Genomic DNA, 24,607 nt, shown 5'->3' on the forward strand with positions numbered 1-24,607 from the left:
TAACCCTTTCACTGAAGAGGTTCCTCCTCAACTCTGTCCTAAATCAGATAACCTCTTATTTTGACGTCATGCTGTCTAGGTTGACCCGCCCCCTAATGGAAATAACCTCCCTGCTTCTATCTTATCTATTCCCTTCTTCATTTTATTTTTTCCAATACAGCCTCCCATTCTTCTAAATTCCAACAAGTATAGTCCCAGTGTATTCAGTCTCTCCACATAGAACAACCCTCTCAACTCCCGACTCAAACTAGTGACCCTCCTCTGCACCCCTTTCAGTGTCAGTACATTATTGCTGAAGTAAGGAGACCAAACCTGTACACAGTACTCCAGGTGTGGCCTCACCAGCATCCTGTACAGCTGCAGCATAACCATCCCTCTAGCAAGGAAGGACAATAGACTCTTCACCATCTCTTTTAGTCCCCTGGGATGCATTCCATTACGACCAGGAGACCCATGTACCTTTGGGCTGTTATCTTTCCCAACACTACCTCTTTACTGAGAATGACAGTTTCCATGTCCTCATTTGCCATTGACTCCATAGGCCTGTGAAAATGAGACAACAAGAGTACATAGACAGTCTGTTCCTGTTACGGCCAAGTCTGGTAGATGTAGAGAATGCTGTGTGTCTAGAGAAATTGACGGTCTGGTCAAAAGGATGATGGAGGGAGATGGCACGGACAGACAGCTGAGTTTGAGTGAATCCCTCTGACTATAGGGGCAGTAGGAGTACACTTGAAAGAAAACGGGAGGGCAAAAAGGATACATGAGATAGCTTTGGGGGGAAAGAGGTTTAAGGACAATCCAAAGAGATTCTACAAAACACTTAAGGACGAAAGAGTAACCAGGCAGAGAGTACGGACCCTCAAAGATCAACAAGGCTGTCTCTGGAACCACAGAAGGTGAGAGAGCTACTATCTGAGGATTTCATGTCAGCTTTTACTGAAAGAGAATATGGAAGCTAGAGACTTTGGAGAAATAAATAGTAATAACTTGACAACTATCCATATTAGAGGAGGTTGTACTGGATGTCTTATACATAAAGCTGAGTAAATCTGTGGGAACTGATCAGGTGTATCCCAAATCTTTGTGGGAAGTTACGGAAGTGATTGCCGTGCCCCTCGCTTAGATATTTCTATCACCGACAGCCACAGGTGAGGTGCTGCAAGACAGGCGCCATTATTTGAGAAAGGTGATGAGGAAAGGCCAGGGAACAATACACTGGTGAGCCTAAAGTTAGTGGCAGACAAGGTGTTGGAAGGAATTCTGAAGGACAGGTTTATATGTAATTGGAAAGGCATGAAGTGATTAGGGATAGTCAGCATGGCTTTGTCCATAAATCACTAACTTGGACTTCAGAAAGACTTTCAAAAAGGTTCCACATAACAGCCTGGTTAGCAAGTTAGACACCATGGGATACAGAGAGAACCAGCTATTTGGATACAAATTGGCTGGAAGGTTGGAGACGGAGGATAGTGCTTTTCGGACTGGAGGCCTGTGATGAGCAATATGGTGTAAGGATCAGTGCTGGGTCCACTACTTTTCATCATTTATATCGATGATTTCTATGTCAATATATGAGGTATAGATCGTCGGTTTACAGTGGACTTCAAAATTGGAGGCGCACTGGACAGCGAAGGTGACCTCAGAGTACAATGGGAGTTCAATCAAATGGGCTGAGGTGTGTCAGATCGTTTTTATTTCAGATAAATGTGAGGTGCTCCATTTTGGAAAAGCAAATTAGGGCAGGAATTATATACTTAATGGGAAGCTCCTGGGGAGTGATGCTGAACAAAGAGACCTTGGAGTTCAGGTTCATAGTTCCTTGAAAGCGGAAGCATAGACAGGGTAGTGAAGGTGTTTGGTGTACTTGCCTTTACTGGTCAGAGCATTGAGTAGTGGAGTTGGGACGTCATTTTGCGGCTGCACAGCACATTGATTCAGCCACTTCTGGAATTCTGCTTTCAGTCCTGGTCTCTCTGCTATCAGAATGATATTGTGAAACATGAAAGGGCTCGGAAAAGATCCACAAAGATGTTGTCAGGGTTGAGGGTTTGAGCTATATAGGTAGAGGGTGAATAGGCTGGGGCTGTTTTCCCTGGAGCATCAGATACAATTGTGAGGGGCATGGATAGGGTGAAATCCCAGGGTCTTATTCCCAGGATATGTGAGTCCAATGCTTGGGGGCACAAGCTTCAGGTGTGAGGGAAAAGATTTAAAAGGGATCTAAGGGGCAATGTTTTCAGCTGAACATCGTATGTGTATGTAATGAGCTGCTAAAAGAAGTGTGGATGCTGGTACAATTACCAAATTATGCTTTTGAGATGTTGTACGTGATTAGCAAAGGTTTAGATGAATATAGGCCAAGAGCTGGCATATGGGATGAGATTAATTTAGGATATCTGGTTGGCATGGACAAGTTGGATCGAAGGTTCTGTTTCTCTGCTGTACATCTTTATGGCACTACTAAAATTAGGATGGGTATCTCTTTTATGGAGAGTTAGCAGAAGGTCAGATAATTCTCCTTGGAGTTGAGAAGGCTAGGCAGTGATTTTGACCAGGAGCAGACTTGAATCCAGTATATTTAATTTACAGAGAGACAGAGGGAGAAATTATTAACGTCACAATTTTTAGTAACTACCTTCAGGTAACTGGCAAATAATGCAGGTTAAAAATGCGAAGATTATTTTACTCACTACGTTCTGAGCATCTGGAACAGTTTGACCGACAGCTGGATGCAGATTCAGTAGTTATTGTCAAAATAAATTTGGGATTTAACTTTTTTAATGAAGGATTTGGAGGGCTACAGGCAAATGGGAGGTGAGATGGGATAGACTGGCACCATCTCCAGAGGGAGAGAGTACAGCCCCAATGGGCTGAATAGCCCCAAACCCCTGTGCTTTGTGTTACTGCACCATTCACTGTGAATGATGAAGCTCATCCCAGGGCAGAGTCATAGACACCTACAGCATGGAATTAGACTCTTTGGTCAAACTGGTCCATGCCGACCAGATATCCCAACCTAATGTAGTCCCATTTGCCAACACTTGGCACATATCCCTCTACAAACTTCCTATTCACATACCCATCCAGATGCCAAGTGGTGTAATTGTACCAGCCTCCACCACTTCCCTGAACGGAAGATTCCATACACGCACCAATCTCAGTGTGAAAAAAGTTGCATCTAGGGTCCCTTTTAAATCTTTCCCCTCTCACCTTAAATCTACACCTTCTCCTTCTAGACTTCCCCACCCCAGGGAAAAGTCCTTGTCTATTTTTCCCATCTATACTCCTCATGATTTTATAAAGCTCTCTCCCCTCAGCATCCGATGCTCTTGAGAGGAGCCTGTCACAATGGGTTTCGGGTGATTGACAGCAGCTTCAGACCAATAGGAGAATTGGCGTGATCCTCCAGCCAATGGGAGTGAATTGGGGTGTGTCCAGCAGGCCAACACGTGGCCATGATCTGTGCAGGCGCAGTGTCACGGTGAGGGGGACCTAGTGAGTGTGAAGGGAGTGGGAGAGTCTGCAAAGTCTGGGGAAGAAAAGGAGCGATTGTGGACTAGGAGGGTTTATAAATGCACGGTTTTAGGCTGCTAGACCTGAATTAGAAATTCCTGGTAAATTAGAACCAAAAGAACTGCGGATGCTGTCAATCTCACACAACAACCAAAAGGGACTGGTAAAGCTCAGCAGGTCTGGCAGCATCTGTGAAGAGAAATCAGAGTTAAAACTTTGGTCAGCTGACCCTTCCTCAGAACAGATGTTACTGAAAAGAAATGTCGGTTTATATGGAGAAGGTAGGGGTTAAGGAGTAAATGATAGGTGGTGATAGAGTCCAAAGAGATGGGAGCAATTGGACAAAGGAGTGGATAATGATCTGGCTGGGGGAGGGTGAATAGCTGTTTATGGGGACTGTTAGTGACTAACCATAGTTAATGTGTAATGGTAGGCTGTAATAACAAGGCCTGGCATGTGGGTTAAGAGGCTAGGGCACTAGGACATTGGAGAGTTCAGGACCTAAAATTATTGAATTTGATACTGGGGCTCGAGCGGTGCAGGGTCCCCAAGTAGAAGATGAGGTGTTGTCTTCCAGCTTGCGTTAACGTGTGGCGCTGGAAAAGCACAGCAGATCAGGCAGCATCTCAGGAGCAAGAGAATCAACGTTTTGGGCATATTCCTTTCATCAGGAATGCCGGGATTAGAGGGGGAGGGGGAGTAGTAAGAGGGCTGAGAGATAAATAAGAGAGATGTGTGGGGTTGGTGAGAAGGGAGCTAGGAGGGCAATAGGTAGATGTAGGTGGATGGTAATGGAGAGAGGGTGGAGTGGATAATTGGAAAGGAAGATATGGGACAGCTCAAGAGGGTGGTGTCGAGTTGGAGGGTTGGACCTGCGATAAGGCAGGGGAAGGGAGATGAGGAAACCTTGATTCTGTGGTTAAAAGGTCCCAATGTGGAAGATGAGGTTTTCTTCCTCCAGACGTCGGGTGGCTGGGATTTGGTGGTGGATGTGGCCCAGGACTTGCATGTCCTTGGCGGAGTGGGTGGGGAAGTTGAAGTGGTCGGCCACAGGATGGTGGGGTTGGTTGGTTCATGTGTCCCAGAAATGTTCCCTGAAACATTCCGCAAGTTGGTGTCCTGACTCCCCAGTGGACAAGAGGCCACATCGAAAGCAAAGGCCATAATAGGTGGGGTGTTTGGATGTGCAGGAAAATCTCTGCTGGATGTGGAAGGGTCCTTTGGAGGTGAGGGGGGAGGTGTGGGCACAGGTTTTACACTTCTTACATTGACAAATGAAGGTGCTGGGAGTGGAGGGTGGGTTAGTGGGGAGCATGGATCTGACTAGGAATTCACAGGGAATGGTCTCTGTGGAATGCTGAAACGAATGGAGAGGGAAATATATTTGGTGGGATCTGATTGTAGGTGGTGGAAATGGTGGAGGATGATGTGTTGTATCTGGGTGGAAGGTGAGGACTGGGAGGTCTATCCTTGTTGCAGTTGGAGAGGTGTGGTTCAATGGCAGAGGTGTGGGAAGTGGTGGAGATACACTGGAGAGTATTGTTGACCACATGGAAGGGGAAATTGCAGTCCTTGAAATATGGGGTGTTCTAGAGTGTTCTGCCAGCTTGCATCAAGCTTCACTGGAACACTGCAGTAAGTATGAAACAGAGATGTTGGACAGGGAACAGACTCGTGTGTTAAAGTGATAGGCAACTGGAAGTTCAGGGTCTGTTTTGCAGCAGAATGTAGATCATCAGCTGCCATTTCCAGCACCTCCACTGAGATGCCGCCAGACGCAGGTTCCTGTCCCCTCCATTAACAGCTATGCACCCTCCCAGCCAGATTGTTATCCACTCCTTTGTCTTTCCAAATGTTCCTGTCTCTCTTTGGGCTCTGTCCCCACCTATTATTTACTCTTTAATCCCTATCTCCTGCAGTCCAAAGATATGCAGGTTAGGTGAATTGGCCCAGCTAAATTTCTCGTAGTGTTCAGGGATGTATAGGTTAGGTGCATTAGTCAGGGGAAATGTCGAAGAATAGGGTCAGGGAATGGGTTTGGTTGAGAAACTCTTCAGAGAGTGGGTGTGGACTTGTTGGGCCAAAAGGTCTGTTACCACACATAGGGATTCTATTTTTCCCAACTTCCGTCGGTTCTGAGGGAGGGTCATTATACCTAGAATGAGCCTTGGTATGTGCAGGAGGAGGAAACGGGAAATGGGAGTTGGATCCAGTTTAGATTGGGAGGGTTTAATTTCACTCTGTACAGGTAGTTAGGCCTGAATTAGAAACTCTTGGTCCCATGTTTACAGCAAATGGGAAAACGGCTGTGGGCCTCAGTCAGTGATAGGCCCTGGGTTATGGTCGCCATCTTTACTTGGGGCAAGGTACAGCGAGGCACATGGACATGTCCTCTTCCTGGGTGGGGAAGGGGTGATTTGAAGAGGAACATTTACACATCAAACACATACCAAGAGAAGTGTTTGCTTTCACTATTCATCTTGCATTGACTGTGAGCTTTGTTTTCTGAATTCATTTTACAGGATATTAATTGAGAATAATTGAGACAGGGATCTCAAAAGCAATTTTCTATAATCAGCAGGGTCATCAGAATCTGAATACCATTGACATTTAACTGTGGAAAGGGGAAAGGTTTGTCTGTTCTGTCTGTGGGAAAGTATCTTTTATTTTCGAGCAAAAATCAGAAAGATATTCAAATTTGTGGTTGGATCACCCTTTGGGTTTGTGCTCTATTCTGGGCCCTGCAGCTGTGGAAGGTGATATTGCCCTGAGAGGGAGCACAGATTTATCCAAATTACACCTTGTCTCTTTTTCAGAGATGTCAGATTTTGTCCCAGTCACCCACTTCATGATGTTAGCCTGTAAACTCCTTATTTTCAATTCCCTGCAAACTTCTCATTAAAATTCCTTGTGGACTCAAATTCCAGCACCATTTCAGGTGAAATGTCCCAGGTTCTGACAACTGTCTGTTCATTCAGAAACTGCTGAAGTCCATGTTGACTCTGGGATTACAAAGGGCTGAATTGAAAGATGAGGTGCTGTCCCTGAGCTCCCATTGAGATACATTGGAACAGTACAGGAGGCTGAGGGCAGTGGAGGTGTGAGAAGACCATGAAAATGACAGGGCTGCACTGTGAGGGCTGCTTGGCTCAATGAGTGCGTTTTGGAGTTGGGTGTAAACAGAGGGAGGGGAGACAGGGAGAAGGTGAAGTTCAGCTTCAGTTTTAGTTCAGGCTGTTCAGAAATTCACATGTTCCCAATGGGAACTGCCAAGTTGTAAGTGATACCTGCTAAGTTTACTTTAAAATAGATTCTAAAAGTGTAAAATGTCAGCTTAAGTAAAGATCGGGGCTTTTGATTATAAAGGACATGTTTGAAGTGAAGGAAGGTTGCTAGATCATTTATATTCTCTTAATGGGAGTAACAAGCTGAAACTAGAGAGACGTTGTGACAGGATACCTCAGACCCGTGGTGTGCTCCTCTTGCACAATATGGGAAATAAGGGACGCTTCCAGTGTCTGTGACGGCTATATGTGCAGGAAGAGTGCCCATCTGCAATTACTGGGAAACTGTTTTTCAGACCTGGAGCTGTGAGTGGACTCACTGTTGAGAATCTGCGATACTGAGAATGTTATGGACAGCACGTTTAGTGAGTTAGTAACACTGCAGGTGAGGGTTACACAGGCAGATAGGGAATGAGTGATCATCAGATCAAGTAAAAGGCTCAGGAAGGAAGTGCAGGACAACCCAGTGATCATTCCCCTTCTCAAACAGATATTGTGCAGCGGTTGGGGTTCTATACGAGTGGGGTGGACTCTCTGGGGAAATCAGCAACAGCCAGGTTCATGACACCACAGATAGCTCCGCTGCACAGAACTGGAGGAAGGAGAATGGCAGACCCATAGTGACAGGCGATTCAGTAGTCAGGGCCAGAGACAGGCGCATCTGTGGCCACAGACATAAATCCACGACAGTGGAATTGAACCCAGGTCTATTTATTGATAAGTGCACAGACCAATAAAGGTCAGCGTCCCAAATGCAGCCTTCAGCACTTGGTCACCCTGAAGCTCTACTTTCCAGGGACTGTGCACTTGTTCTGAGCCCTACAGAGGGATTGAAGGGGATAGGGAGAAAACAGGAACAGGGTTGTGTTGTGGACCTACAAAATAACGGTCACCCTCCGCTCTCGGTCTTCCCCCTCTATCTCCCACTTCCCATTGTGTCTCCTCCCAACCGCAGGGAAAAGACCTATCCATGCCCCTACTGATTTTATAAACCTCTTTTCAGTCACCCATCAGCCTCTGACGCTCCAGGGAAAACAGTGTATTCAGTGTCTACCTGTAGCTCAAATTCTCCAACCCTGGCAACATGCTTGTAATACTATTCTGGCCACTTTCAACTTTCACAATATTGTTTTGATAGGAAGAAGACCAGAATTGCACACAATATTCCAAGAGTGGCCTAACAAATGTCCTGTACAGCTGCAATATGTCCTCCCAACTCCTATACTCAGTACTCTGACCAATAAGTGAAAGCATACTAAACACCTTCTTCACTATCCTATCTATCTGCGATTCTGCTTTCAAGGAGCTATGAACCTGCACTCCAAGGTCTCTTTGTTCAGCAGCACTCCCGAGGACCTTACCATTAAGTGTATACATCCTGCTAATATTTGCTTTTCCAAAATGCAGCACCTCACATTTATCTAAATTAACCTCCACCTGCCAGTCCTCAGCACATTCAACCATCTGATCAAGATCCCGTTATACGCTGAGGTAATCCTCTTCACTGTCCACTACTCCTCCAATTTTGGTGTCATCTTACTAACATTACTTCCTATATTCACATCCAAATCATTGATATAAATTATGAAAATTAGTGGATCCAGCGCCGATCCTTTGTGACACCCCACTGGTCTCCAATCTGAAAAGCAACCTTCCACCACCACCCTCTATCTTCTACCTTTGAACAAGTTTGTATCCAAATGGCTAGTTCTCCCTGTATTCCATGAGATCAACCTTGCTAACCAGTCTCCCATGGAGAACCTTGTTGAACCCCTTATTGAAGTCCATGTAGATCATTTCCACTGCTTTGCCCTCATGAATCCTCTTTGTTACTTCAAAAAAAATGACTCAAGGACATGAGACGTGATTTCTCATACACAAAGCCATGATTAATATCCAGGACTTAACTTTGTACATTGGGATCTGTGTCGTTATGCGTGTTAATATTCTGGATAAAGTTCATGTACATCAGGTTTGTGTTAGTGACTGTGTGTTGAGTCTTGTTAATATCACCCACACAGGTAAGTTCCATTTGAAAGGCAGTCCCGATATCCCTAACCCCGCTCCCATCTGCTCTGTCTCCATCCCCACCATAGACAGTAAGTGGGAGGAGCTCATGGAGTTTCCATGTGAGAGAGATTGAGAAAATCTTCCCTTCTATCCACTAGCCCACCACGAAATTGTGTCCTTACCTCTGAACCAGGACAATCGACCTCAGAGTTGAGTAACAGCATCTTTGAAAAGGCTGATTGGAAAACGTGCCCAAGCCACCAGGCCATAATGTCTCCCAGCTGTCCCTGCCTGAGCCTCAACAGAACCTTCCTGTAGTTTCTCCCATTGCTCTCCTGTCAGACTCTCCCATTGCTCACTTTGTCCAGGATCCCCTCCTGCTGCTGCACTGCTCCTGTCCCTCACTGACCTGTCCATCCCCCAGTGTTCTCCACATTCATTCATTGTTTACAATATCCAGCCCTGCCCCCTCCACCCTATTGGACAGCTGCTGCTGTCAATCACCCAGCTTCGTGTGTGATCTGGAGCATGTGCGGCAGGAGGGGAGAACAGTGCACTGGCGCAGTGCTGGCCAATTGTTGGTGTATGTGCAGGGCGGGCCAGTGCCAGGAGGGAGGCTGTGCGTGTGTGGGATTAATCTGTCATTGGCAGTTTCCTCCCTCTGGGAACAGGACCCAGGGAAATGGCCCCTGCCCTGATATCTGACAAGTGGTCGGCTATCAGTGGGGGGAGCATTTTGCAGAAAGTTATCAGAACTCGGGTGAAGATTCAGGAATATTATGGAAAGGAACACAGAAGGGCCTGTAATTAAAGTTCTAATTTAGTTCATCTTAGTTCAATCAGATATGATTTGGCCAGTATGTACAGGATGGCTTTCATCAGAGGGTCTGTGTGGGGGAAATAAATAAAATGTTCCAGATTGGGGGAAAAAAAATCAGTTTGGTTCTGACCAGGAAGGAAACCTGGGAGGTGGGGATAGGATTCACCAACATCCAGGAGGCTCCGAGTCAGATTCATTGATTTGATTAGATTAGATTCCTACAGTGTGGAAACAGGCCCTTCGGCCCAACCAATCCACACCAACCCTCGGAAGAGTAACCCACACAGACCCATTTCCCTCTGACTAATGCACAAAACACTATGGGCAATTTAGCATGGCTAATTCACCTGACCTACGCATCTTTGGACTTTGGGAGGAAACCTTTTTTTGGTTCTTAGTCTGCAGGCAGGAGCTAGGTAGCTGATTTCAAAGAGAAGAGAGAGTGTGTGAGAACTGGTTGTGGAGGAAAAAGGGTGAGGAGATTGGTTTGGATTTCAGTTCACAGAAGAGAGCAATTGTGAGACGGAGATTTAAAGCTTTGGGGGAACAAAGAAACTACAGTTTAATACTATATAATTGTCTTATGAATTTCCATCCTGTGTTAATGGCGGTGACTTGTTTTCTCTGTTGTGTGTACTGAAATGGCGGATTTGTGGATGAGAAATTCAAATTGAACTCCATGTTCAGTTTTGATAGTTACTTGATCCGTGCCGATCTGAATATCATTGGACTTTTCACGTGGAAGGAAAGGTGTGTATTCTGTCCGTGGGCGAATATTTCAAATGTCAGTGTGACTGGAAAAGTACTGAGACACAGCCAAGTCCATGTTAGAGTGGTGACTGTGGAGAGAGAGTTCATTTGTTGTTAAAAGTCTGAAAAAAAAATCATGGCATATTTCCCAGGAACAATTAAGCTGCAGATTTGTTTTGTATGAGGACAATTTTTTAATTAACCATACAACCAGACAGACACAAGGATGCCTGCACCATGGAAAAAATTATGAAAACGGGATTGTAGTAAAGGAATTAATTCTCGATCATGGTCTGTAATCCATTGACATTGTCACGTCGGTTCCAGTGCCATGGGGAGACACTGGAAACGTGATGAGTGCAGTGTAGGTTTCAGTTATTAAACTGGAAAAAGTGCAGAAGAAATTTACAAGAATTTTTGCCAGGGCTCGGGTCTGAGTTATAGGGAGAAGTTGGACACGCGAGGAATTTTTTTTGTTTAGAGCAGAGGAAACAGAGAGGGGAATCTTTTCTGGATGTGTATAAGAACATGAGATGCTGAGGTAAGGTGAATGCACTCAGTCTCTTTCCCAGGGAATCAAGGAGTGGAGGGCATCAGTTTAAGGTCAGAGGAGAAATTATGAAAGGGTACCTGAGGGACAACAGTTCTACACAGAGGGTGGTATGTATATTTGGAATGAGGTGCCAGTGGAAGTGGCTGAGGTGGGTGCATTAACAACATGTAAAAGACATTTGGACAAATACATGGATAGGAAAGGGTCAGAAGCAGACGGGCCAAGTGCAGGGAAATGGGGTTAGCATGGATGGACATTCTGGTTAGCATATGGGCCAGTTTGGGCCAAAGGGCCTGTCTCTGCTGTAGGATTCTGACTCCAAGTATATTTACTATTTCTCCCACTATCTCTGGTAGCACCCTGGGATGTATTCCATCAGGGCAAAGAGACTTGTCTACCTTGCGCTCCATTAGCTTGCCTAGCTTTAACACTTTCGTGATAATTATTGTTCCTTGCTCCTCACCTTCCTCAGTTTCCTTATCAATTACTGGCATGTTCTTCGTATCCTCCACTGTGAAGACTGACTGCTGTGTACTCATATTCCTGAACTCTGCTGGATAGGAATAACTGGGCACAGAACTCTGAGAGGTCTTCTTTGAGTCTTTATTGATGAGACATGGCAGTTACCTGGATAGTGTACATGCAAAACGCCTTCAGGCAGCATCAGGTAACTCCCTGCCTTTCCGATGTATGGCTCCCAAAATATACCTTTGTGGTTTGTGGTTTTCAATGGACGCTGTCTCTCAGTATTATTTCCATGGCAACGGCAGTTTAAAAAGTCGAGTTCAGCTCAACACTTTGTGGTTAAACCACATACCCCTCCCTCACGCCCCTGTGGCTCAGTCAGATATCTGACCGGCACTTCAGTTTCAGTGGGGCTGTCTGTCAGGATTCTGATGTGGAAGATCAGGTATTGGAGTGGGGTGGGCAAAGTTAAAAACCACACATCACCAGGTTATAGTCCAATAGGTTTATTTGGAAGTACAAGCTTTTGGGGTGTGCTATGATTTTGAACTTGATCAGGATTATCTCTATGGTAACAGTTAAGTGCTTCAACAATTACAGAGGCCATATGTTCCCTACACAATAGGTTCCCCTCTAGCAATATAAACAGCTATTCTGGCCCTGGGGATAGCTACTCATCACTTTTCTCCCCCAATCCCATCTAGCTTTCTGTTGATCTTTAAAGTTTTTCTCATCTCCTCGATTCTCCTTGGTCTTTGCCAATTTGAATGCTTTCTATTTCAGTTTGATAAACTCCCTTATTTCTTTAGTCACCTAGGGCAGATTACTCCTTTTCCTACAGTCCTTCCTTTTCACTGATATATACTTTTGCTGAGCAGTTTGAAAAATTCTTTGATATTCCTCCACTGTCTCTCAACTGTCCCACCCTAAAGTCTTTGCTTTCAGTCTACATTAGCCAACTCCTGCCTCATCCTATTGTTTTAGCACAGGAGCGTGGGATTGGATTTAATCTTCCCGCTTTCCAACTGTATTCGAAATTCAACCAGACTTATCACAAGTCTTTTATCAGATTACGAGGTGAGATGATGTTTCCTGGGTGTTTTGGTTTTCATCGCCAGAGACCTTGGCTTTGTAATTAAGTACAGGATAGATATTCACAACAGAGTATTCTGGACGGTGTGAATGTACTACACAGTTTAAAACCATAAATTACCGTCTCCCCTCAGTTTACATGATTTGGAGATGCCGGTGTTGAACTGGGGTGTACAAAGTTAAAAATCACACAACACCAGGTTATAGTCCTTCAGGTTTAATTGGAAGCACACTAGATTTCGGAGCATTGCTCCTTCATCATGATCAAATTAAACCTGTCGGACGATAACTTGTGTGATTATTTAACTCACCTTAGTTTAAAATTGCAAAATCATTATCTCCTACACGCTTCCTCACTATCTAAGTTTGGAACGCTAATCCACCTGACTATCCTGCTTTTTCCGAAAATCTCCTTTGGTGAAGGTGGTGAGTTTTGGATTCAACTTACCAGTTATTACTGTAAGAAGATAAGCCCTGGGCACAGGGGAGGCAACGCAGCCCTTCGAACCAGCTCCACCATTTAATACGGTGATGATTGAGCTCACCTCGGTCTCAGCTGGATTTTCCCACCTGCTCTCTCTCTCTCACCCTTCAACTCATTGCAAATTCAACATCTGTATCTCTTCAGTAAATTTGCTCATTGTCCTGGCATCCACTGCATTTTGAATAGGAAATTTCACAGATTCACAGCACATTGATATAGGTACATTCTTCTTCATGAGAATAGAATAGAAACAGGGTAATCGTCCATAGAGTCCACACCAACCCTATAATCCATCCCATTCAGTCTCACCCATTCCCTGTATTTCCCATAGTTAATGGCTTAACCTGCACAGGCATGGACACTGTGGGAATTTAGCATCGCCAACCTACTTAACCTGCACATCTTTGGACTGTGGGATGAAACTGCAGCACCCAGAGGAAACTTGCACAGACACAGGGAGAACGTGTAAACTCCACACAGTCACCTAAGGCTGGGATCAAATCCAGGTCCCTGACGATGTGAGTCAGCAATGCTAACCATTGAGCCACCTCTGCATAAAATCTGCTCCTCCTATTAACCACCCCACTCCACAGTTGGCTAAATCTATATTCCTTACATCAGAAATCAGGTTGTGGAAGCAGATGTCTCAGTAAAACCCAGTGGCGGTCCATATGTTCTGTGTGTCTGAATGTGGATCCGATACACAACACCCTCCAGTCCACACTTTTCATTCACTTTCCAGAGACGGGGCTCCAGTGGCTTCATGGGGACTACAACTTCCACAATCCCTGAAGCAGGGCCCACACGTGTGTGGGGAAACCTGGCACTGTACATGTACAGAAAGTGGGCCGATTTTGCAGCATGTGCTTTGGGTAAGTATACTTTGCAGAAAGTATTTCACACTGTGATTGGCTGGAGGAGGAATGCATCTGCTCATAGTATTGATCTGTTGAGGGGTCAGTGTCACCACATCCATATAGGACCATCCTCCATCCCCAACTCATTGCAATGATGGGAATCAACTAATGAGGAACGAAGAAGGATCTGACCCATTCTCCCAGCCTGAAGGTTCCTCTTCTGTCCAGGATCTGCCACCTCCCTTTCTGTTTCCGTCTGTTTCATTCTGCTGTTACATTATTGACTTGCAGCAACTGAAGGGAAAGGAAGTGAACCCAGAAAGGGTGCAGAGTCTAACCAGGGACGGGAAGTGGTGGCATGGATCTGTTTATCAGTTACTCCATGGGAATGGGGAGGGTGTACATTAGGGGGTAGCAGAGTCAGAACGGTGGGAGAGAGTAAGTGGTCTGGAGGGTTACAGCTTCGGGGGAAGAAAGGGGAAAAAGATATTCCAGAGAAATTAGAATAGTCAGCTCTGAATTTCTAATCTGTACATATTCCTTTATTCAGGGTGCTAGATGGTGAAGATTTGCAGACTGAAATCTCAAAATCATGTGCAGATTGTGATTAGATTAAACAACATTTGAAGAACCAAAGATGGAGAATCACTCGGCCAAAATCCTGCAACACTCTCTCTCCCAGCGTTGTCGGTCTCTCTGTGCCAAATGGACTGTGAATGGTACAAGACAGCAGTTCACTACCATCTTCTCAATGGTAACGAGAGATGGGGAATAAATGCTGGCTGAGCCAGTGATGCCCATATCCTGGAAACGGTTTCTATCTCTAGTTGCTGAAACCCATTGATGTTCCTGCAGGATGAAGAGGGACGCTGAGTGTATCGTCCAGGAGGCAGCACCATCACATTACCACTTCCTACACCCACACAGTAACACCGCAACATCACTGGAACAAAAGACAGTGAAACCAAAGGAGGACTTAGATATAGTCTTTGAGATAACGTCATGAAAGGGGATTGGAACAGAGCAGGAACAGGAGACTGAGCTGGATGGTCAGCTGTTTCCCATTGAATGGTGGAGCAGGATTGAAAGGCTGAATGGTCTCCTCCTGCTGCTATCTCCCAGGTATGTATATAGCCATGGAGCCCGGGTAGGAAGAAGTGGGCAGGGAATCTCCAGAAGATTGCACTTCCACAACAGTTTTCAGTGATGGATGGTTTGATGGATTTTATTTAACATTTATCTTTAAAACAAGGTTTGTAAATTTTGGTTTTAAAATGTCGTAAAAGCTTTTTGCACAGCAAATAAAATTAAAGAAAATAAATTAAACTGTCTGAATATAACAGTTTTAAAGTTTTCAACCTTTGTAAAACAAAATCCTGTCTGTTCCCAGACACCATCACTTTCCAGTTCCTCAAACTCCAGGGAAATATTCCCTCCTTATCTGAACCTTTGGTTTGATTTAACTGCTTTTCAGTTCTCGTTCTGTGAGCTGTGAAGCGTTCTTTTTCCCTATTTCTCCGACCCAGAAATGTGATCACAGCGACCTTCCCACCATCAAAATCATCATTATGCCATTTTGCTTTTGGTTAACATATAATCACCAGCAGTGCAAAAGTGAGGACTGCAGATGCTGGAAACCAGAGCCTAGATTAGGGTTGTGCTGGAAAAGGCCTCTCGCCAAAACGTTGATTTTCCAGCTCCTTGGATCCTGCCTGATCTGCTGTGCTTTTCCAGCACCACTCTAATCTAGACATATAATTAACAGCAGTAAACCATTGGTGTAACCAAATAAATATTTCCAAACAAAGCCCATTACAGGCCAAGCAAACCATTACAAGTGACAGAGTGAGAAGGGATTAAATCAGAGTTGTGAGGAGGGGGCAGTGGTGGAGATAAAGCACTGTATCCCCTGCGGTGCCCACCTCCATCTAAAGGCATCCAGAGCACTGATGCACACCACATGCTTCTTCTCCAAGGACACCCTGCTGTGTAGCCTTTATCCTCAATCATAGAATAAAATCCCTACAGTGTGGAAGGAGAGCATTGGCCCATCAAACCCCACCGACCATCCGAAGAACATCATGCCCAGAGCACTGTAACACTGCAGTTCCCATGGCTGATCCACCTAGACTGCACAATCCTGGATCCTGTGGTCATTTTAGCACAACTGATCCACCTGACCTGCACATCTTTGGACTGTGGGAAGAAACCAGAGCACCTGGAGGGGACCCACACTATCATGGGGAGAATGTGGGAACTCCACACAGGCCGTTGACCAAGGCTGGACTCCAACCTTGTACCTGATGCTGTGAAGCAGCCGTGCTACAGTCACAATTTAAATCAAAGCAGATGATACCTGTTTATTGTCACATTGCTGTTTGTGGAGACTTACTGCCTAGAGAGACATCCTGAGGTTCAGAAAGTGGCAATGTAAGTTCAGTCACCTCCAGCCCAGTAAATGTGGTTATCAACAACATCAATACTCCAGCAGTGTCATCATGTACAAGGTCCACTCCTGACTCTGATGGACAGTAACATCAGAATCAGAGTCCTGCAGTCCACATGGAGCAGGGGGATGACCACTTCCCTGTGAGCACTCACTGGGCTCTCAGTCGGGTTGAAGACGCAGCAAATCCCTTGTAACACATAGGGGTGAACAGCTCCTACCCAGTGTGAACACGCTGGGGTCTCAGGGGGTGGGATGAATCACTGAATCCCTTCTCCCACACTGACCATCTGAATGTCCTCTCCCCTGTATGGCCTCACTGGGGTCTCAGTGGGGCAGGATGAATCACTGAATCCTCTCTCACACACTGACCATCTGAATGGCCTCTCCCCCTGTGTGGGCTCACTGGGGACTCCGCAGGTCCTGTATTTGAGTGAATCTCCCCCCACACTGGGAACAAGTGAATGATCTTTCCCAAGAGTGAGCTCGCTGGTGTTTAAGCAGGTCAGAGGACTGATGAATGCTTTCCCACACACTGAGCAGGTGAATGGCCTCTCCACGGTGGGAATGCAGCAATGTCTCCGCAGGTGAGAGATTTGAATGAATCCTTTCTCACAGATGGAGCAGGTGAAGGGTCTGAACCAACTGTGCCATCTCTGGTGCCTCAGCAGGTTGTAAGATCGAGTAAATCCCTTCCCATACGTCGGGCAGGTGAATGGCCTCTCCGCAGTGTGACTGTGTCAGTGAGTGTCCCACTGGGAGGGTTAAGTGAATTCCTTATTCTGATTGAGCCCGTACTCCTGTTTCTCTCAGTTATTATTGACAATCTCACACCAGAACCTGTTCCAGAGTGTGTTCCAGAAGATGCAGAATGGTCAGCTGCAGCTGGTCACCTGACCGGTCACTGGTCCTGAAAGGTTCACTCTCCACAGATGCTGGCAGATCTGCTGAATTTTTCCAGCGATTTGTGGGTTTTTTTCTGATTTCCCAGCATTTGCAGATGTTTAGTTTTCCAATACTCCTCTTGTCTGTTGCAGAGGAGTTTATTGATGAAATTAGAGGGTTTTGAAAATTGTACGTTAGGTCACACATCAGCTATGATCATCATGAATGGCAGAGCAGAGTTGAGGGGCTGAATGGCCTCCTCCTGTTCCAATGAAAGTTAACCATTGTCAGCTTGTGGCAACATTTCCCCTCACTGCTCCCTTCCCCTCCATGTCTAACACACTGTTACCGACTGAACAAACCTCCTGTGTTTGAACTAAACCTGCTCATGTTCAGTGGCTCCCTCCACTGCCACCCGGGTTTAACTCTCATCATGGAATGCTGTCGTGTATTACTGCAGGAATGCCCACAAGGACTAATCCTGGAGTCTGGATCCCCTGGGATCCACAATCACCGGTTATTTCCTTCTTCCTATTTCATTCGGGCTATTGAACTCTCGGTTTCAATCCAATCTCCTGTCATGCTCTTCAACATGCCCATGTGGGTGGACTAGAGGCAGCTGGGATTTAATGAAGGGAAGTGGGGATGAGGCGGAAGCATGAAGAAAGGTGACAGCAAATAAAGCTCTCATTGTAACCGCAGAGTTTCTCCATGACCCAGTGAGTGGTGAGGCACCTGAGTTTGTGGGCGGAGACAGTTTCAATCAGCGATTTGGTAAGACACTCAGACATTGACCTGTCCATCTGATTGTTAACTCAGACAGATAGAAAGAAAGATGCACATTTAGACAGCACCTTTGATGATCTGGGGCAATGAAACATGCTTCCAACCCAATAATTTCAACCTCAAATCTCTGAAAACACAGACACAAAGCTTTCTACTTGTAACAGGTTGTCTCTCAGTGTCCTCTTTTCTTGTGAAAAGCGTTTTGAGCTGTTCAGCCATTCCTGGTGATTATAACCGTTAATGTTCCTGTAAGATTTGTGACTGAACCTTTATTTTCCGCTTCCTTGTGAGTGATGAAAGTAGCAGAAACAGTTCCCGACCTGTGAGGGGCTTCGTTTGGAGTATTTATATTTACAAATCCATTCCCACCCTCACATACAGTGTGAAATTGATGTAAAACTGAAGGAAATGAGTGAGTGAGCACCCACAGAATCATAAAGGAAGCATATGTATCTGAGTTGAATGAACCTGGCATGAGGAAAACATGACAACAATCACAATTAGTTAGAATCACAGAATCCCGTGGGTGCAGAAAGACTCTATTCGGCCCATCGAGTCTGCAATGACCTGCTCACCCACGCTACCGCAATAACCACACATTAACCATGGCTAGCCCAACCCACCTAAATTGCACACTGCAACCATGTTAGCATGTCCAATCCAGTAACGTTACACATCTGTGGGAGGGTCACAAATTACATCCAAATGCTAGGAATTGTGGATGAAGGCTCACAAATACTTGACTCTGACAGAAATGCTCTGCTTTTCAAAATAAAATCTGGGGGACACCGCAACCGGAAAAAAATCTGATTATCTCAGGAGGAAGAGAATTCAAAACTCGCGCCATTCACCCAGGGGATGCAGTGAAAGTTACAGAGGTCTGGGAACCATCAGAAATGTAACAGGTTGTGAGCAAGGTGGGGGTGAGACAAGGATATAAAGACAGTCTGTCACATGGGGGAAGGCAGGAGAGATTAAATAGCAGAAATGGTCGTCCCTCAAGGCCACGGGGAATGGAGTTAGACCTGGGAAAGAAACAAGGAAACAAGGTGTCCAGCTGCCAAAGTAACATGTTAAAAACAGATTATAAAAGCATAGAGGGCAGAGTTCAGTCTGAAATCGTTGCTCTCAATGGTGAGTACAAAAATCTGTAAAGCCTGGGGAGTTCTATTACAGCCAACACATACCCAGGATTGGCCAAGTGTGCTGTAAATATCTGATATTTCTTTTTCTGACATTTGTAGTTCAAGTCTGATGGCGCTAGTAACTTTTCAATTTGTACTGGAGTTTAATATTCTGGAGAAATGTCAAATAAATCACACTGATCATATTCTGCAGATCTTAGTCCATTACCCTGCATGTTCCTGCATTTCAGTTACATCCATGTCCTGCCGGTGGGACAGGACAGACAGGGATGGTGACGATAGTGTCTAGGGCATTGTAAGCTATGATTCTGTGCGTATGACTGTGTCAGCTTGTTGCTTGACTAGACTGCGTTCCAAATCACCCAATAAGATGTTAGCAGGGTGAGACACTACAGTTGGAGCTCCTCTGCTCGCCAGTTCCTTTCCTTTCTGCTTTTTCAGAATTTCTTACTCTCTCAATCTCCCCTCTGCAGACTCTGACACAAGTGTCTCAACCTTGAATCATGACAATTTAAAAACAAATGTATCTACAAGAAAACCAATGGAGGAAAATATACTATTCTTGCATCAACTGCATTTTTAAACAAAAACAATCCTGCTCAATAGACACTGTCTCATTTTTTCCTTCAATTCAATCAATCAATATTTTGTCCCTCAGTTTACCGATCTTCATAAATATCCAATCAATTTCAGAGGAACGTGCTGATAAAGTATTGAACCAATTTATCTGTTTAGGTTTTAGCATTAGTTATCAAGTCATTACCATTACAATAATTGCATAATAATTGGCCTGGGTAACAAGTGTACGGAGGTTCACAATTTAATTTATTGACTTTTTGAAAAATGGTGCAATATATCCTTTTTTCAGGATTCTAACAGTAACTGTTAATGCATTTGCATGACAATAATTATAGTATGCTTTAGTTTAGTCTTGCTAACAACTACAGTGAAGTTTATATTTGAATTTAATCCAATCTTCCCTAGTACCTGTACAGTAATATAAAAATCCACTTTATTTCCAATCATCACACCTACAAAAGAATCCATTATTTCTGATGCAATGCGCACAGTCAAAAATATGACTTTTGCTCATTTGAATGATCTGTGTAATTCCAGCTTTATAATTTTAGAAAATCCTAATTACTTTTCCCTGCAATAATTCCGTTCATTTCTGCAGATAGCACAGTCAAATAACAAGATGAAATTTATCATTATTCTTAAGTATGCTAATAGAGTTTTGAAAATCTATATGTTGTTAATATAAAATAATTGTTAATTTCAATCCATAGAATATAGAACAGTACAGCACAGTACAGGCCCTTTGGCCACGATGTTGTTCCGACATTTTATCCAACTCTAAGATCAAACTAACCAACATGCCCTTCATTTGCTATCATCCATGTGCCTATCCAAGAGTCGTTTAGATGTCCCTGATGGATCTGAATCTACTACCACCACTGGCAGTGCATTCCACACACTCACCACTATCTATAAAGAAAATATCTCTGACATCTCCGTACAACTTCTCCCATTCATCTTAAAATTACGCCACTTTCTAGGGAAAAGTCTTTCATTATCCACTCTATCTATGTCTCTCATCAACTTACCCAAAGCTATCAAGTAAACTATTATCCTCTTTCATTGCAATGACCAAAGCCCCAGCTCTGTCAACCTTTAGTCATAAGACATGCCTTCCAGTCCAGACAACATTTTGATAAATCTCATCTGCACTTTTTCTAAAGCTTCCACATCCTATGTCTTATGAGGTGATCAGAACAGAACACAATATTCCAAGTGTAGTCTCATCAGGGATCCATAGAGCTGCAGCATAACCTCGTGGCTCTTAAACTCAACCTCCCCATTCATGAAAGCCAACACGCTATGCACTGTCTTAATAGCCCTATCACCTTAGATGTCAGCTATGAGGGATGTATGGACATGCACCCCACGATCCCTCTGTTCCTTCTCATTGTCAAGAATCCTGTATTTAATCTGAAAAATATGAATTCAAATTTGAAATTCCAAAATGAATAATTTCACATTTTCCGAGGTTGAACTCCACCTGCCACTTCTCAGCCCAGCTCTGCATCCTGTCAATGTCCTCTTGCAACCTACAAAAGCCCTCCACACTATCCACAACTCCACCAACCCTCGTGTCATTGGCAAACTTCCTAATCCACCCTTCCACTTCCTCATCCAAGTCATTTGTAAAAATCACAAAGAGCAGAGGTCCCACAACTGATCCCTTCAGAACACCATTGGTCACCGTGCTCCAAGCTGAAAACTATCCATTTAATCTCACCCTGTCCTCTATGGGTCAACCAATTTATTATCTAACCAGGCAGGTTTCCCTATATCCCATGTCTCATTACTTTCTGAATGAGCCTACCATGGAGAACCTTATCAAACACCTTGCTAAAATCCTTATACACCACACCCACTATTCTGTCCCCACCAATGTGTTTGCCACAACCTCAAATAATTCGATAAGGTTTGTGAGGCATAACCTGCCGCTCACAAAGCCATGCTGACCATCTCTAATCAATCTATACTTTTCCAAATAATCATAAATCCTGTCTCTCAGAATTCTCTCCAAGAATTTGCCCACAACTGATGTAAGACTGACTCATCGATGATTCCCAGGATCATCTCAATTGCCTTTCTTCAATAAGGGAATAACGTTTGCCACCCTCCAATCATCTGGTATGACTCCAGTGGACAGTGAGGATGCAAAGATCATTGCCAAAACACAGTAATCACTTGCCTCCCTTCCCATAACAACCTAGGTTATATCCTTTCTGGCCCAGGGCACTTATCTATCCCCATGATTTTTACATATTTTCAGCACATTCTCTGTCTTAACATCGACCTGTTCGACCATATCAGCCTGTTTCACGTTGTCCTCACAAGGAACAAGGTCCCACTCACTTGTGAATACTGAAGCAAAGTACTCAGTAAAGACCTCCCCTACCTGCTCAGACTCCTGGCACAACTTTGCTTCACTATAAGGGGTATAAATGTGGAATTATGTCTCAGCACTGAATTAATGTAAAGATATTGCAGTGTACAATCACTCGACTACTTTGAATATTGAATGGTATTTTAACTGAGAAAACACAGTTAAATTGATTTGCTTATGTTTCACTTCATGCTAACACTTATTGTATTTAGAACCACAATAAAAGTTTCCTTTTTACATATATGAAACTTACTTAAAATTCATCGCACGTTTATGTGAAGAAAATAGAATTAGCATCTGTTTGTTCCTTCCTTTATCAATGACTGTTCATTTTGAAATTGTGGAAGTTGTACGTTGTTGACAGGAAGGGAACTTGTCTTCGGCTGAATGTTCATATTGAATGACTGATGCATTTTTAAAATTAAAGTACAATGATCACGCAGTTTTGTCAATTTGTCTTTCAAAGAATTGTCATGAGATTCTCTTTTTTAAGACTATCATTCATGTATTCTATTGTTAGTGTAAAATATTGTTTAATTTCCAGTCCATTACACACAGAAACTACCTAATTAATTCCCATTCAAATTACTACAATAAACAGCTGATTAGTTTTCATTTGAGTAACCATATTAAACATAATATTGTAGTCCTGCCGGCCTGAGTGGGAACATTATGAAAGGAGCCTGTGGAGCTGTGGCAGTGTCTCTATTACTAAACACGAGGGAAGGTTTCAAATCACACCTTCACCACAAATATATCAAGAGCTATCTGAATGGAGATTAGAGAGTACCTAAGCACAGATTGAACTGCTTTTCAATCCAACATTAGATCTGTTTTTATCTATTATATCAATAATCACAAAATCTGATGCTTATTTGTGTCAGGTTACCAAGAAATATGTGTTGGAAAATTCGCTTTAGCCACTTTGCTTTTACAAAAGACTTACATCTGTCCCTGTTTTCTCTGACTGGAAGAAATCTGAAGAGGATTTTCACTTTTACAAAGAAAAGGGAAGGTGTTTCCCATATAAATTAATGCTTCTTTGACGAACGCCTTTTCAGTTTATGTAAGGTTTCATAATAACGCTTTACTTTCGGATAGTGGGGAGACCTGTATCTAATTCTGTCGCTTATAAATTCCTGGAGAATATGTGAAAATGTTGCAGAATTAAAGATTACGATGTCTAAGTAATGAGATTGATCCTTTATTGCTGCAAAGGGGCAAGTCCAAAAAATTGAAACACATTAAACATTATTCTGTCGTTGTATAAATTGAAAATAAAGTTGATATCTTCTTCAGTAAACTAACAAATGCTACCACGTATTACTTGTCAGTCAGCTGATTACCTACTTTGTTCCTAAATGTTGTGATTCATCTATATATTACTCTGTCCTTTGATCAAAGTGAATTTGTAATTGTTGTTCAGTTTATGAATTGTCAGAAATTTGTTTTTATTTTTCCATTCACCTGTTCATTTTGACCGTAAGATTGAAATGCTTTGGAAATATTGGAGATTGTTCATTTAAAAATAAGGTTTGCAGATCTGACTTCTTGTATTATGATTCAAGTATGTTTTCTGGAGGAATTCTCGGAAATATCAAACATTTGTTGGCTTCAAATAAGGTCTTTAACACCCAGTTACCAATCTGTTGTTAATGTTTCAGCTGTTACATTGACATTGATTAGGTACTCATTCAGAGAGATCAACTGACAATTATAAAGTTGCAGGATTATTGAATTGAGAAAAAGATACAGACGTGGAAACATTTTTTAGAAGGAATTGCTTTTTCATTCAAATGTGTAGGCTTTTCAAGAATTCTATATCGCCTTCCATTGGTTTTCTTGTCGAGAACGTACATTTATAATTCATGTGAATTTTAATGTGTTCTGTATTTTGAAATTTGTATCAGATTTAAGAAGAAAAAGAGGAGCAATTAACATCAAACGTTCAGTGAATAGAAAGCACAGTAAATTAAATTGATAGAGGTAACTTTTAGTATTGTCTCTGAATATTTAGTCAAATATTTCTAATGGCAAGAGCATTGTGCCGGTAAAGCACAGCAGGTCAGGCAGCATTCAAAGAGAAGCAGAATCGACGTTTTGGGCATAAGCCCTTCATCAGGAATCTTTTCGATACTCCTGCTCTTTGAATGTGCCTGCACTTTTGCAACACCACAGCTTTCCTCACTTTCTCCAAATATGCTTAATAAACATGAACTGAAAATGTTAGCATCAGCAGCTGAACAATACCAAATAAACACATTTTTTGCAATATTTATAGTGAAAACTTGTTTGAGAACATGCATCAAATCAGATCGAACAACATCTCTTGCCGTTACAACACTTGGCCCTTCATAATAAAGAATAACCATGCTTTGAACAACCAGTACGGTGTATAACGACTGAACTGAAATACCAGAGGACAACGATTGCATTTATTGAAGGGAATGATAACCAGATACTTACTGTGATAGTGCGATTGATCTCAGAAACAATAAAATTTTACTGTGATTATTCTCTGAACAGTAATTAAATGGTCATGAGGATCTTTGTGC

At 43.4% G+C, this 24,607-nt stretch overlaps 1 long non-coding RNA gene across 1 annotated transcript in view; it reads left to right on the plus strand.

Moving 5' to 3' along the window:
• Positions 1-20,345, plus strand: part of LOC140472435 (uncharacterized) — a 33,681-nt gene extending 13,336 nt beyond the window's left edge. The window contains exons 4-5 of the long non-coding RNA XR_011957641.1: positions 13,717-13,846; positions 14,382-20,345. This is a non-coding gene — a long non-coding RNA (uncharacterized lncRNA). The remainder of the gene's footprint in view (positions 1-13,716; positions 13,847-14,381) is intronic.
• Positions 20,346-24,607: the final 4,262 nt, after the last annotated feature.

This window comes from Chiloscyllium punctatum, unplaced genomic scaffold (genome assembly GCF_047496795.1).
Source record: "Chiloscyllium punctatum isolate Juve2018m unplaced genomic scaffold, sChiPun1.3 scaffold_326, whole genome shotgun sequence".
NCBI lineage: Eukaryota > Metazoa > Chordata > Chondrichthyes > Orectolobiformes > Hemiscylliidae > Chiloscyllium > Chiloscyllium punctatum.